The 13,703-nt window shown below is 41.9% G+C and overlaps 1 protein-coding gene across 3 annotated transcripts in view; it reads left to right on the forward strand.

Annotated features, from left to right (window-relative positions):
- The first annotated feature begins 7,085 nt into the window (after window positions 1–7,085).
- The window catches only part of SCAF11 (SR-related CTD associated factor 11), an 86,203-nt gene continuing 79,585 nt past the window's right edge, over window positions 7,086–13,703 (forward strand). For 2 of the 3 annotated variants that reach the window (XM_061129448.1, XM_061129452.1), the window contains exon 1: window positions 7,086–7,338. The gene's annotated coding sequence lies outside the window, so the exon portion shown is untranslated. The remainder of the gene's footprint in view (window positions 7,339–13,703) is intronic. The other variant, XM_061129441.1, reaches the window with a different exon arrangement.

Consider the following 13,703-nt stretch of genomic DNA (forward strand, 5'->3'; position numbering starts at 1 on the left):
TCAGTTCATAACACAAACTCAACATCTAGCATCAATTACATATTGAAATTATGTTCATCTGCTTGACTGTTGCACTAAATTGTAAGTTCTTTAAGGACAAGGACAATATCTTATTTTTATATCACTAGCGCAGTTAATATATGGTAATAACTGTTTGTTGAGGATTGTAAAGAGTTCATTGTGTTCGGCATTTATGAGGTCACTGGTGACTTTCTCCAGGAGCAGTTTCAATGGAGTTGTGGTGGCATGAACTTAACTGCAATGGATTTAAGAGTGAAAGGTCAGATTTGACAATATTAAAAATTAAAACTTATGATAAAGCCACTGTGAGCAAAGGCAAAAGATTATTATGAAAAAAAAAGTAGCACATACCTATATGGAACACCAAGAGTTAAAAGACCTAACATAAAAGAGACCCTATAAAAAGATCAGAAAAAGATGAAGACAATATAAAAGCACGCAAAGGCTGTGAATACCCCAAAAATATACAAAAAGGAATCCAACCCCACTGGTAGTTAGGGAAACACTAATTAAAGTAACAGTGAGCTAGCAGCGACAAAAGTTTTACAGTGACAAAAACTTAAGATTCATGCTTTAGTCTTGGCAAGGGATGGAGAAAGAGAAATTCTACCATTGAGTGGAGTGTGAAGTGCCATAATTCTAGAGGTAACCTGACGGTGTGTCACTCAAAACATCTTTGGTCATAAGTGACAAAAAACCCAAGTCAAATCTGAAAGCTATTTATAGTCACGTGCCTGAAAATCTAGTCACAACCAGATCAAATCTACTTAAGTATTATCATTAGAATCTAGTTTCTTTCTATGTGTTAGTTCTTCCTTCCTCTGAGTGGAAGTCATTTTCAGTAAAGGGCTCTCTTCAAAAAGAAAGCTTATATTCCTACAACAAATCCAGCAGGGAAGATATATCCTCAATCTAATTCTTATTGACCTGAATTGAGTCATGTGCACATCTTTGAATGATATAATAGTTACAAGTGAGATATTATATCATCATTCACCAAATATAGAAGCCAGTCAAGTCAATACCATTTGTAACCCCAAAGATTAAGAGAGAAGGGGGACTCATTTGATACCAGAAAAAGAGGAAGTGGTTGCTGGGTGACAAAACCAAAATGGCACATACTCTCTACCAGTATTATCTATTAAAATAAGAAATGCATATATCTTTTGTCTCAATAATCTCACTTAAAGGACTCAATTCTACAGAAAAACTGCATAATTTAAAAAGATACTTATTTCAGCATTGTTTATAATGACACAAAACTGGGCAAATCTACATTATCTACCAATAAAAGAATGGCTTCAAAAACAGTACCTTAATACTATATAATATTGTTCAGTTCAGTTCATCTCAGTTGCTCAGTCGTGTCTGACTCTTTGCGACCCCATGGGCTGCAGCACGCCAGGCCTCCCTGTCCATCACCAACTCCTGGAGTTTACTCAAACTCATGTCCATTGAGTCAGTGATGCCATCCAACCATCTCATCCTCTGTTGTCCCCTTTTCCTCCTGCCCTCAATCTTTCCCAGCATCAGGGTCTTTTCCAATGAGTCAGCTCTTCGCATGATGTGGCCAAAGTACTGGAGTTTCAGCTTCAACATCAGTCCTTCCAATGAACACCCAGGACTAATTTCCTTTAGGATGGACTGGTTGGATCTCCTTGCAGTCCAAGGGACTCTCAAGAGTCTTCTCAGCACCACAGTTCAAAAGCATCAATTCTCCTGCGCTCAGCTTTCTTTATAGTCCAACTCTCACATCCATACATGACTACTGGAAAAACCATAGCCTTGACTAGATGGACCTTTGTTGGTAAAGTAATGTCTCTACTTTTTAATATGCTGTCTAGGTTGGTCATAACTTTCCTTTCAAGGAGTAAGCGTCTTTTCATTTCATGGCTGCAATCACCATCTGCAGTGATTTTGGCTGCAATGATTTCATGGCTGCAGTCACCATCTGCAGCGGTATAATATTGTGCAGCTACCTAAAAAAAAATGAGCTAGATAACTGGAAGTTGTTAAAAAATATATATGGTATAATTATAAAAATAAAAATCAAAACCTCTATACATATGTGTTTCTATAACCATTGGAAAAAGTATGGAGAGAAACGTCAATCTTTTTAACACTGGTTTTATCTAAGACTGGGATGGGGATAACTCTCTTTTTCTTTTTATATTTCTGAATGTCTTTATATACTTCTGTATTGTTTGAATTGTTAAAATGCAGTTTATTACCTTTAAAAAAGTGAATAGAAAGTGAAATGAGGAAGTTTCTTAAAACGGAAACTATTTTTAGATTTCAAGAGAAGGGATAAATTAATCTACAGTAAAGAAGAGGTTGAAAATGCTGAAGCTAGAGTAACCCATGGAGCAGGCCCTGAGGGGATCTAACAGAGCAGAGTCCCGGATGTACCAAGGCTGGTGGCTTCACTGTTCTACAAGGAAATGCAAAAAAAAAAAACCCCCAAAAAACCCACAAAAAACCAAACAGTGTAGTTCATAAAAATTTAGTTTTTTTGGTGGTATAAATACATTTATTTTAGGAAATCATGGTGGTAAGAGATGGGAGGGCTTTAAAAATGCATACAGTGATTTGTCAGGATTTAAAAAAAAAAAGCTATGTCAGTTCCCAAACTGTTAGAAATGGTAATGGTCTATAAATTCCAACGTCTGGAAAAAATGATCTACAGCACCAGTAGAAACCTAAGCCTTAACTGAAAAAAGAGATGGTTCTTTGTGATGGAGGAAAAAAAGTGTGTGTGTGTGGATGCTGACAGTTATAGATTGACTTTGTTGGTATAGGGAAAGAAGTTGAGGAAGTTATTTACTATAAAGACTGTGATAAGGTCTGCTGGGTTCAGGATTGAGGGGGTCAGTGGGAGTGATTGTAGGGTGAGACATGAAGGGAGTGGTAAAAAAGTAGAAGAGGTAAAAAAGTGGGAATGGGAGACTGACCTAAGAGGAACTAGAGTCTTAAATTTGGAATTTTAAATTTGGAATCTGAACATTTTGTTCAGATATGCTCTTTCATGAAATTGTCCTTGGTCCTTGATGTACTCTCTTCCCACCCAGCACTTTGTTTTTATTGCCTTTACTTTCCCTTAGTTTTTATACTGATCTGTACCCACTAAACTGTCTCTGACACACTGTTCATTTATCTATAACCACCTCACAGCACCTTCCAGATAGTAGAGACCCAAATGATTCTTGCTGAAATAAATTTAATTCCACACAGAAGACAACTGGACAATAATCAGTATCATCTCGATTAAAATTCTTCAGTTGTGAAAACAAGAATAAACCACTGGCCTAAAAAAATTTCTGTAAACTAACATGCATTTTTTAATTTCTTATAAAGACATTGTGTGTTTTGCCTATAAGAGTCTTAAACTGTACATCCGTTGAATTCATACACTTCTGCTATAAAAATGTCACAGAGATCACTAAACTAAAAACTTCCACTGTAGTATCAACAGATATGGAAATTGAGGGCCAGAAAAATTACACAATTTGTTCAAAACTGCAAAAGTCTTAAGTGACAGTCTATTTTAGAACCATGTTTCCCGTGTAACCAAGTGTCTTTATGCCATGCTTAACCCTCTTGATGTGATTTTTATTTTGTACTCAATTCAGAAGAATTAAATTGATAATAGCAGTTTTCTCTGATAAAGTTCTGTCAAAATCAATACACTGATGATCTTTCATTTCTAAAGATGCTAATATAGGTTTCTGTTGCAGCATGACAGGTTTGACATGTTAAGTACTGGTCTAAGTGCAACACACCAATTTGATTTTCAGTTGAAGACTGTTTTGCCATGCGCATCATTTGTGTTTTTTTATGGCTATAATAAAACCTAAAATTTTGACAGTGATGATTGTCATATCAATCTTTACTCCTACATCTTAGAGCTCACCTTTTATTCATTTAAAATCCAGTATCTCTTTATTATAAATAAAAAATACTGAAAAATAGAGAAAATAATAAATCTTCATGCAAACATTATTAGAATAGTGCATGCACAGAAATATACTTGGCCTTTTCCCAAGGGAGACAGCCTGTTACAAACCACCATCCTCTTTTCTACTTGCACATGAAAGTAAAAACCATTAGTGCTGGGCGTTTTTCTCTTAAACATGGTCCCATGATACCTAGGAGGCCAACTGTAAAAAAGTGACAATTTTATTATTTTCCAGTAAATAAATAAATCAAAAGACTTGTGTTTAGTTTTGCTGAACTGGTATACTGTTATTCTTAATTTAAAAGTTAGTTTTTTCTTTGGAGAATGTTATCATTTGAGCTTTGACTAATTTTTATGAAAGAACAATTTTCACAGAACAAGTATGTAAAGAGATTTATACATAAATTTTTACATAAAAGAAGAATGTTGTACTAGGAGTCTCTATCTCGAGTTACAGATAACCGGATGAGGTCGTGTGTGTGTGTGTGTGTGTGTGTTTGTATACACAACAAAGTTACACTCTCAGTCGGATGGCTCATAACACTGCTTGTTGATCTGGTTATATCACACAATTCTTTAAACAAAGTTTTCAGTGTTTGTCTTAGTCATCTTTTATCACATTCTTTATAATGTATTGTTATAAACTCCTCTATATCATTGTTCCTTCAAATATCCCAAACACAGGAGAGCCCATCTGAATCCCCAAAATTATATCCAAAACTATACATTGTAAGACTCAAAGACTCCCTGGAGAAGGAAACAGCAACCCACTCCAGTATTCTTGCCTGGAAAATCCCATGGATGGAGGAGCTTGGTGCAGGCTACTGTCCATGGGGTCGCAAAGAGTCGGGCACGACTGAGCCACTAATACACATCCATTAGGATGACAGTCACCATAAAAATAAAACAAAATATATGTTGGCAAAGATGCGGGGAAAAAAAAAGACTCAAAGACAAGGCTGCCAGTCATACATTCTTCCCACAACTATTTACCAAGTCCTTACTGAGCACAGGCACTGTGCCAGGAGCCGTTGTTAGGAAAGTGATAAGACACTGTCCCAGTGCTCCCTGTGTGAGACAGACAAACACACTGAGCTGACCAGACACACTGCACAAGAAGGGGTGCAGAGAAGCGGGGAGGATGGGGCGCCGGCAACAGCCTAGACTGGCGAGCGCAGCAGAGGGGTATCCAATGAGGAAGGGGTCTGGAAAAGCAGGAAGGAAAGTCATCCCAGGCGTGGCTCTGCGAGGCTGCTGTCCAGGAGTGCTGGTGTCGGGCTCTTCAGGACCCCCTGGACTATAGATCACCAGGCTCCTCTGTCCATGGGATTGTCTAGGCAAGAATACTGGAGTGGTTGCTATGCCCTCCTCCAGGGGATCTTCCCCACTCAGAGATCCATCCGTTGTCTCTCCTTGGTCTCCTGCATTGGCAGGTGGATTCTTTACCACTGTGACAGGTGGGAAGCCACCTGGGAAGCCCTCAGCATGACTAGGGGAGTGCAAAGCCCATAGAAAGGAAGGAAGGAGGCAGACGACCCAAAAACGTCTGAAAGGTAAGACTGGATGTGATTGAGACCTGAGTGAGCCAATGGAGGCCCAGGGACAAAGCTTCAGGGGGGAGTGCAAACACCCTCCAATAGAAGAAAGGGGAAGGACACCCAGAGCAGGAAGAGTAGTCAGAAGTGTGAAGATTTGTCCTGAAGATAAACTATGAAGTTAAAAGGGTCAGTGACCTTAAAAAGCAGTGTGAAAGGTATATCTGAGATAAAATAAGAGATTTGATGACCCTACGGAGAAAGAATCGATAATGGTACATAAGTTTCTTATCGAAGTCTCCGACGTATTCTTGAATGAATCATCACATGTCTCTAGCTAACCACCAAATTACCTTGGTGGTTAGGAGAGACATTACTTGCGGATAAAGGTCTGGCTAGACAAGGCTATGGTTTTTCCGGTAGTCATGTATGGGAGAGTTGGACTATAAAGAAAGCTGAGCACCGAAGAATTGATGCTTTTGAACTGTGGTGTTGGAGAAGACTCTTGAGAGTTCCATGGACTGCAAGGAGATCAAACAAGTCCATCCTAAAAGAAATCAGTCCTGATTATTCATTGGAAGGACTGATGCTGAAGCTGAAACTCCAATACTTTGGCCACCTGATGCAAAGAACTGACTCACTGGAAAAGACCCTGATGCTGGGAAAGATTGAAGGCAGGAAGAGAAGGGGAAGACAGAGGATGAGGTGGTTGGATGGCATCACTAACGCTATGCACATGAGTTTGAACAAGCTCCGGGAGCTGGTGATGACAGGGAAGCCTGGTATGCGGCAGTCTATGAGTTCCCAAAGAGTCGGACACAACTGAGCGACTGAACTGAACCACCACGTGCATCAGGATCACATTTAATTTTTTGTGGTGGGAATTTAGATACGGGGGACAAGCCTAGGCCCGATGAGTCACGTGGGATACCTCTCCAAAGCGTTTTAAAAATGCCACTGGGCGGAAAGAAAGAGGTGAGCTTACAAGTTGGGGCCACTTCAGCCTCCCCGCAGGATGTAGTTCAGGCGGATAACGCTGCAGGACAAAAACTCAATCCACCGCCAAACAACAAAACAGTTTTCAATATCACATAGGATAGTAAAGGTCGCACAAAGGCCCTCACGTCCTGTTCTCCGACGGCCTTCTTAACTGTCTTCTGCAGCTTAGGGTGTACAGCCGGCAACGCAGGGCTGACTCCAGCGCGCCACGCAGGGCGCAGGCGCAGAACCCGCGGCGTGGGAGGAGAGCCGGGCGTTAAGGACGTTTCCCAGAAGCCCGCGCCGCCAGCTGGGGCCCCTCCCTCCTGCTCGCAGGCCCCGTGACTTGACTCCGCCCGTCACGTTCTTCCGTCGCAAACGGTGGGTTGCCTGCGCCCCCCTGAGGTCTGGTTGAGCGCTGCAGTCGTGCACGCAGGGCCAGTGCGAGCGAGTAGGGAAAGCGCGGAGGGTCCCGCCGCCGCCGCCGCCGCCGCCGCCGCCGGCGTCACCGTAGCGCGCCGACCTGTGGCGGCGCGGCTTAGCTGAGGAGAGTGGGGGGGAGGGGGAAGGGGACGCGCGGAGCGGGGCGGGAGGAGGCCAGACGGGGCGGGGGGAGGGGGAGCAGCGGTGGCGCAAGCCGCGCGGAGCAGCGCAGCCCGGGTCCGCTCCCTGCTCCACCGCCGCCACCTCCCGCGCCAGCCAGCAGAGCCGGCGCCTCAGCGGCCCCCGGAATACCTCAAAGCGGACGGAGTCCATGTTGGGGAACTTGGCGGCGGCGTGACGGGGACCTAGGGACCTGCAGTGGGGCTGCCGCCGCCGCCGGAGCCAGCGCCTCGACCTCGGCCTGAGGTAAACATGGGCCGACCCCGGGGGTGGACGGGCGCAGGCAGCTGTCGCTGCGGGGTAGGGTGGACGGGCCGGCGGAGTAGGGTAGAGGGGGCCCGGAGCGATGGGAGGGCGGACAAAGTTTCGGAATCCCGCGCGGCCCAGGCGGCGTTCTGCGCTCGGAGGAAAGTTGGAGCCGCCTCTGGAGGCGGGGGAGGCTGAGGCGGGGAGGCCCGCCGTTCCTCTCGCCACCCCCGCGAGGGCGGCCCCGTGTCGGCCGCCTCCGCCTCGCTGTTGGTACCCCGTCCCATTTCCTCCTTGTGGCCTACCCGCCGCCTCCGCCGGCGGCTCCCGTCCCCGCCCGGGGTCCTGGGGGAGTGGGTTAAGGCTAGGGTTCTCCGCGGCAGGGTCGCCACACGTCCTCCCCCGTCCCTGCGGGGGACTGTGTCCTGCTGGGCTTCCGGGCGCTCCCCGACCCCGGGTCTCTCTTGACTTAGGAGACTTTGCTTTTGTCAGTAGCGTCCAAGCCCGTTTGTGAAACCAAACTTTACTGCGCGGTGACCTCTCGGAGTGTGCGACTAGGAAAGAGCCGGAGCTTCAGAGCATCCGTGTTACCCCATGCCCTGAATTTCAAACTCTTCTCCCACCTCCGATTTTTAAACCAGTTTCCCCGTCTGACGAGAGGTCCGGGAGATCTCAACTTGTCTCCATCAGTTGCTCCTGTTTAGATACTAGGAATTTTGAACCATTAAAGACATTTCTTAGAGATGTCTGGCCGTCTTGCTCTCTCCCCCCATTTTGAAAAATTGTTCTGAAAGTCAGCGCCTGATTTAAGAGTAGTTGAATAAAACATTCATATACGAATATGGAGTTTTAAAATATTGTCAAAGTATTTCTGTACCCTGTTACACAGCGTCTACGAGTTGAGGGTTTTTCATTCATTTTGGGTTACATTTTAATATCTTTGTCATACTGCTAGTGAACTAAGATATTTAGGCAGAACTGACCAAAAAGTTTTTAATATAATGCTTTGGCTAGTAGATGCCAATTTTCCCAGTTTGGGAAATTCACTGAATATTGGAAAAAGCATGTTTAATAGATGCGTTTTTTCATTACAAAGCAAAAGTTGATTCGTGCATATGACTACTTACCTCAGCAGGATATTGAAGTACATTCTTAAATAACTGGTGGGTTTTGTGTTTTATTGGTATTCAAATTTTGATATGTAATCAAGTCTTTTTCCACATTATTGCTTTCTCTTCCCTGTTTCTTTGGCAGTTGGCCTAATCATTTGACTTTTTAGCTGTTTACTAAGAGCTGCAATAGTTTGTGGGACTTTTGTTTTTGTTGTTTTAACGAACTGGCAGAAGAAATGAAATTCTTTCGATTTCTTTTGTTTTACTATTATGAAAGGTAATCTGAATTTACTTTGTATTTTGTTTATGCAATATGAAGAATTTTTTAAAGATTAGCAATTCTTATTATAACTGCATTTTTTTCCACTGTAGTTTTTCTTGCTTGGTGCTTGCAAGTATTTTAATAATCAGTACATTTTACGTTGAGCTAGTGACCATTCTGCTTGAGAATTTGAGGAGTACTTAAGATTTTTGGCAGGGTAGGATTTAGATCTCTGCTTACTCAAGTGTACTTATGCTGTAAAGACATTTTCATTACATTGAGGGGGAAGAAAACTGGAAGGAAATGGAAAATTGTTCCTAAATATGCTACTTGAAACATAAGTCGTGGAAAAGTTTTTAAGGGGAATATTTTTGTATGCTTTTAGGTGGTAGTAACGGGATTCATGGGTTAAGATTGACACTTTTCAGGGGTCATTCAGCTTCCCCATAATCCTTTGGGCCCTAACCAGTACTTCAGGCAATTTTCTTGAAAAGTTGTGCTGTTAATCAGAGATAGGATTAATCAGTGCTGTTAAATGAGTTGATTCATCATCAGTAGCATCTTTTAGTAATTAGAAAGTGTGGAATTATATTACTCATCTACCTAATACTTAACTTTTTTTTTTTAAGTTTCATCAGTGAGACATAGCTGCAACTAACTAAGGAGAATGGCAGGTACAAAAATAATGAAGAGTCAGCCCTAGAATAATTGTCATTGTAAGTTCATTTTAGTAAGCTCTGCCATCATTTACCATTGTCTTTAGTGATGTGAATTGAATCTTGACTTACCTTCTCCAGTGAAATAATCTTAATTATATCCCCTGTCTCAAAGAATAAGTTAATAGCTTTACATCGAATCTTGCACCTGAGTGATAACTTTTAGTAGTACTGAGTAGAGCCTGGAGTTAAAATATCCTGTATCATTTTATTGTTGTTCCCAATACTTGTCTTTTCATTGTTATGGTCCTCACTTTCCTTTTTTTTGAAGTTGTGGCTTTGTGATTCCTAGTGCTTAAGCACATAAAAGTTCAATATAAAATGTAAAAACAACACTGTCATCTCTCACTTACAAAACAACATTCTTAGATGTTTCACTATGACTTTTGTTCACCTAGAGTCTTTAACACTCAGCAGCCAGAGTGATCCTGATAAAATACATTAGATCTTGTCACTTCTCTTCTCAAATGGCTTTCCTTCTCAGTCATAGTTAAATACATAGCTCTTCCTATGGTCTCCCAGGGTCTGAGACTTTTTTGAGTCTCTTCCTCTCTGACGTCACTGCTTCTCTAGCCATACTTCTACTCTACTACTGAGATTTTCTTTGACTACTCTGTTAAAGCGTCAGGCCCTCCTTCTACATTTCTTAGCCCTTTTTAAGCCAGGTTTTTCTCCATAGTACATAACACTTTCCAAGATGCTGTATAATTTACTAACTTTATTGTATTTTTCTCTTTAAAGCAGGTTCTGTAAGAATAAGGTTCTGTAAGAATGCTTGGTAAGAGCGGAGTGGTATAACCTTCTTATTCTTTGAAATGTTGTCATTTAGAAGTCAGGTTAGTCTTGTTTTTTGGTAGTTCCAGAAGGCAGAACTAGGATTGTAGTGATGTTTATTGAAAGGAAGGAGAGATAGCAAGAATGGATATGGAGACATTAGTGAAGACTTCTGCAGTAGCAGTCCAGAGTAGATGAGGATAGCTTGAATTAGGATGAGAAATGTGGAGATGGACAAACGTGTGATCATCAGGCCATGCTTAGTGGATTGAAGGTGAAGGAGAGAGAAATTTCAAAGATGACTCCTGAGTTAAATGGATCAGTTGGTGGTGGTACCAAAAAAAAACCCAAGGTTCTTCTGATTCTGACTAGTGGGTTTGAGCTTTGGAGCTTTCACATGGATATTTCTGTAGGCAGTTAGATACTTGGTTCTAAAGTTCAAAGGAGCGGTATGGGCTGGAAGTAGATAATTGGAGTCACTTATATAGGTAGTTGAAACTATAGATGAAATTGTTTAGGGAAAGGACTATAACTTGGAAAAAAGAGCTGCTAAAATGAAATCACAGTAGCCTCTAACATTAAAAAAAAGAGTTGTTTGTTAGAGGAATGTGAGCTCCCAAAGAATCTGTGAAGGACAGAGAAATAGGAGTTGAGGGTATTATAGAAACCAAAGGAAGAGAGTATTTCAAGGGGAGAGAAGTCAGTAGGGTCAAGTGATGATGAGAGTTGAGTAAAGTGAGAACTAACAGATTTTTTTGGGGAAATTCTTTGGCAGTCCAGTGGTTACGACTTGTCACTGTCACTGCCCAGGGCCCAGGTTCAATCCCTGGTCAGGAAACTAAAATCCCACAAGCTGCATGGCAAGGCCACAAAAAAAGAAAAAAGATTTTTTTTTTGCATTTAACAACATGGAGTTCATTAGCCTTTTGAACAAGCAGGATAGTTAAGTTTAGTTTCAAACTGATGCTCCTGAAATTGCTTAACTAGATCTAAAAATACTGAGATCAAAGATTGAGAAATCATCCAGTCACATTATAGAAGAGAGTTCAGTTCAGTTCAGTTGCTCAGTTGTGTCTGACTCTTTGTGACCCCATGGACTGCAGCACACCAGGCTTCCCTGTCCATCACCAACTCTCAGAGCTTGCTCAAACTCATGTCCATTGAGTCAGTGATGCCGTCCAACCATCTCATCCTCTGCCTTCCCCTTCTCCTCCCACCTTCAGTCTTTCCCAGCATCAGGGTCTTTTCAAACGAGTCAGCTCTTCACATTAGGTGGCCAAAATATTAGAGTTTTCAGCTTCGTTATCAGTCCTCCCAGTGAATATTCAGGACTGATTTCCTTTAGGATAGACTGGTTGGATCTTCTTGCAGTCTAAGGGACTCTTAAGAGTCTTCTCCAACACCACAGTTCAGAAGCATCAGTTCTTCAGCACTCAGCTTTCTGAGTCCAACTCTCACATCCATACATGACTACTGGAAAAACCATAGCTTTGACAAGACTGAGCTTTGTTGGCAGGGTAATGTTTCTGCTTTTTCATATACTTTCTAGGTTGGTCATAACTTTTCTTCCAAGGAGCAAGCATCTTTTAATTTCATGGCTGCAGTCCCCATCTGCAGTGATTTTGGAGCCCCCCAAAATAAAATGTCACTGTTTCCATTGTTTCCCCATTTATTTGCCATGAAGTGATAGGCCCGGATGCCATGATCTTAGTTTTCTGAATGTTGAGCTTTAAGCCAACTTTTTCACTCTTCGCTTTCACTTTCATCAAGAGGCTCTTTAGTTCTTCACTTTCTGCCATATGGGTGGTGTCATCTGCATATCTGAGGTTATTGATAATTTTCCCTGCAATCCTGATTCCAGCCTGTGCTTCATCCAGCCCGGCGTTTCTCATGATGTACTCTGCATATAAGTTAAATTAGCAGGGTGACAATATACAAACTTGATGTACTCCTTTCCCAATTTGGAATCAGTCTGTTATTCCACGTTCAATTCTAACTGTTGCTTCCTGACCTGCATACAGGTTTCTCAAGAGGCAGGTCAGGTGGTCTGGAATCCCATCTCTTTCAGAATTTTCCACAGTTTATTGTGATCCATACAAAGGCTTTGGCATAGTCAGTAAAGCAGAAGGATATGTTTTTCTGGAATTCTCTTGCTTTTTCAATGATCCAACAGATGTTGGCAATTTGATCTCTGGTTCCTCTGCCTTTTCTAAATTCAACTTGAACATCTGGAAGTTCATGGTTCACGTACTGTTGAAACCTGGCTTGGAGAATTTTGAGCACTACCTTGCTAGCTTGTGAGATGAGTGCAATTGTGCGGTAGTTTGAGCATTCTTTGGCGTTGCCTTTCTTTGGGATTGGAATGAAAACTGACCTTTTCCAGTCCTGGGGCCACTGTTGAGTTTTCCAAATTTGCTGGCATATTGAGTGCAGCACTTTCACCACATCATCTTTTAGGATTTGAAATAGCTCAACTGAAATTCCATCACCTCCACTAGCTTTGTTTGTAGTGATGCTTCCTAAGGCTCACTTGACTTTGCACTCCAGGATGTCTGGCTCTAGGTGAGTGATCACACCATTGTGGTTATCTGGGTCATGAAGATCTTTTTTGTACAGTTCTTCTGTGTATTCTTGCCACCTCTTCTAATATCTTCTGCTTCTGTTAGGTCCATACCACTTCTGTCCTTTATTGAGCCCATCTTTGCCTGAAATGTTCCCTTGGTATCTCTAATTTTCTTGAAGAGATCTCTAGTCTTTCCCATTCTGTTGTTTTCCTCTATTTCTTTGCTTTGATCACTGAGGAAGGCTTTCTTATCTCTCCTTGCTATTCCTTGGAACTCTGCATTCAAGTAGGTATATCTTTTCTTTTCTCCTTTGCGTTTATCTTCTCTTCACTTCACAGCTATTTGTAAGGGCTCCTCAGACAACCATTTTGTCTTTTTGCATTTTTCTTCTTGGGATGGTCTTGATCACTGACTCCTGTACAATGTCATGAACCTCTGCCCGTAGTTCTTCTATCAGATCTAATCCTACTTGAATCTATTTGTCATTTCCATTGTATAATTGTAAGGGATTTGAGTTAGATCATACCTGAATGGTCTAGTGGTTTTCCCTACTTTCTTCGATTTAAGTCTGAATTTGGCAATAAGGGATTAATGATCTGAGCCACAATCAGCTCCGGGTCTTGTTTTTGCTGACTGCATAGAGCTTCTTCATCTTTGGCTGCAAAGAATATAATCAGTTTGATTTCTGTGTTGACCATCTGGTGTCATCCATGTGTAGAGTTGTCTCTTGTGTTGTTGGAAGAGGCTCCTTGCTATGACCAGTGAGTTGCCAAAACTCTTGCCAAAACTCTGCTAGCCTTTGCCCTGCTTCATTCTGTACTCCAAGGCCAAATTTTCCTGTTACTCCATGTATTTCTTCTCTTCCTACTTTTGCATTCCATTCCCCTGTAATAAAAAGAACATCTTTTTTGGGTGTTCTAGAAGGTCTTGTAGGTCT

Source organism: Dama dama, chromosome 3 (genome assembly GCF_033118175.1).
Source record: "Dama dama isolate Ldn47 chromosome 3, ASM3311817v1, whole genome shotgun sequence".
NCBI classification, from domain to species: domain Eukaryota; kingdom Metazoa; phylum Chordata; class Mammalia; order Artiodactyla; family Cervidae; genus Dama; species Dama dama.